Consider the following 2,838-nt stretch of genomic DNA (forward strand, 5'->3'; position numbering starts at 1 on the left):
TTTGTTTGATTTTGGGTTTTGTGCAGATCACTGGTAATATTTGGAGTGCAAACAAGACCATCGTCACCCTCAGCATCGCATCTTCGATCTTATCTACAACAACTTCAACAGCATCATCAACATTGTCATTGATTTATGTATTCTTGCTAAGTATGACTTCTACACTCTACCCTCTACAATTTCTCATACACTCTGTAGGTTTCCTTTGTCTCATTAGTGGTTTACTTGCAACCATATCAGCTGCATTCAGTTGGTATGATTTGCAAGTAGTTGGGATATTTGCATTCTCAATAGAGATTAGTTATTTGCAAGCTAAATGATAGGTTATATTGATATTCTTTTTGGGATATTTTCAGGATGGCTAAATGATAGCCATCCTGAAAAGCATGAAAAGCATAATTCCGCAGACAGCAATCCATCACGCGGTTATTACTTAATATTAAATGATGCATCGCTCGATGCCATCCTGGAAAGCATTATATTATCGATCCAAATTATAAGTTATCAAACGCCAACTATGACCTTAGCACTATTTTAGTTTTGGTTTTCTTTTTTCAGTGTTTTCAAACGTGTCTTGTTATTCATACTAGTGTTTGCAACAATACACTAAAATTTGCTATCATTTTGTACTAAATAATAGGTAACAAGCGTGTGATAATTGCTGTCCATGCAGTTCTGCTTACCTTTTATGTTATACAACACAAGAGATGAGATACTGCTCCTTGCTCGTTTCAGTACACTTTCGGTTTCCATGAGAGATTAACAGACGTATGAGAAAGAAGAAGTAGCAGAAAGTGGAGGACTGAGCTAACCACTTTTGTGGATCAAGGAGGGAAGAAGACATGAGGGACGGTGTGTCCTTTTGGGTGCCAAAGATGTTTCGAGTTTCAAAAGTGAAACCAAGTTGAGGGAATAACCAGGAGATTGGGTATTTATCTATTCCAAGCATTCAAATCATTAGTTCTAAGGGTGGTGGAAAGAATTTTTTAGTGCTCCACGTATAACACAAGAATGTGGAAAACATTCTTTTATTGTGTTAGGTGCTGACAAAAAAACGGTTTAAAATATTTTAAGACAAGGTGATGGTTTTTTTAATATTTCATGAAGATAAGAGTTTCTCCACATTTTAGGTGGGTTTGTACACAGGTCCCAATATCGTTGGTAGATTTCATGTCACTCAATCTATGTGTCTATTATTATATTATTATTGAAACAGCCCTCTTTTGAGTCCATAATTTTCCTAATGCTCGCGGCCTCGCCCGCGAATGTCCGGGACAAGAGGCTAGCCTGGGGGGCGATCCCTCCGAGACCGGGCCCGGAAGACTCCCCTCGCCCGGAAGGCACGGGCGATTCCGCCAGGAAGGTGAAAGATCTTTTAACGAGGAGATTACTCTAACGAGTCAAGTCTTGACTAAATTAAACTGATCTGACCAAGCCTGAAGTCACATGGTCAGATCAAGAAGAGACTTGCACTTGGTCCATGGAATCACCGCCTTTTTTCTCATTTCCAAGACACAGCTGATGATCCCTTCCCACAGAACAAGATCTTCTCAGGATTTAAACCGATTAATGTAACTAATCGTATCTAGTTATTTCTTAGGAATCATCCGATCTAGCCTAATCCCATCCGGCCCATGGGTTGCCAACCACCCGACCACTGAATTGGTGGGATTGCTTTATAAAGATTTGATTGGGTTTTTGCCCGAGTATCGAGGAAAAGAGTTCCCATGCCCCCTAGCCAACGATTCATACAAAAATCAAATAGGCATACCACATACACACCCAATATGAAATTTCCATTTATAACAGACTCGACTGGCTTTAAGACAATCCTTGAATAAAATCATAATATTTTCGATCATCATTTTCCAGAATTCCAAGTCCATTGTATTACAAAAATGCATCATCTGAACTCTCCGTTGAAGACCAGCTGGCCAACCAACGAGATCCAGTATCAAATTTTTGTTCCCAAAAACCTTTCCTTTTTATCCATCAGATATCTTCCTCGACGTACGCCTGGGTGTCCTAGCAAAACCGTGAGCCCATGCATCACCTGGTCAGAAGCCTCTAGGATCCTCCTTAGGTGTCCTAGCACTTCACTCAGGGACCGCTTTGTCAGTCCTTGCCCACCATACTGGAAGCGCACCATTTTAACCGTACCGAGGCTGGTCAAGACCTCGGCAGGCTTTGCCACATGGGCGACGTCCCTTGACGACTCCCCGCCAACTGTTCCAAAAATGAACCTCCTTTAGAAAAACATAAGTCAAATGCTTCCTCCAGCATTCTGGCATAAAACAGTCCTTTGAATGAAAAACAGAGTTTCCAATGCAAGTGAGATTCCAGTTTGAGATTGGTTCCAAAGACCCTTTTTCCAATAATTTCCAGTTTCAAAATGAGGATCCTTGATCTCTCATGAGGGTAATCTACCCGTCATTTTATCCATTTATCCAACTAGATTCTTGGTGAGATTGGTCAGGGAAAAACTAGATTAGTTTCGGTAGTCTATTCTTTGGATTTAGTAACTAGAATTGGTCACGAAGTTTTTGTCTGAATCAGTTCGAGAGAAGGACAATTAGGTTTACTGTCCGACCTCACGTAGTCTAACTAAATTCATTCAGTTTAGTTCTACCAGGATTACTTTCAACTAAACATCTAGTTTTTGGGTAAATATCCATTTAGTGATTTTACCAATTCAATTATCCAAGATTTTCTTTTTTCCACATAAATTCTCAACCTTAATTTAGGTAGAATTATGATGGAAATTCATCTTGACATTAGAATTTAATTCAAATCCATCTTTTCTCAATTATCATGGAAATTCATCTTTTAACTAAAATA

The sequence above is a fragment of the Cibotium barometz genome, chromosome 58 (assembly GCF_041138505.1).
Source record: "Cibotium barometz isolate CiBa-2024 chromosome 58, ASM4113850v1, whole genome shotgun sequence".
NCBI lineage: Eukaryota > Viridiplantae > Streptophyta > Polypodiopsida > Cyatheales > Cibotiaceae > Cibotium > Cibotium barometz.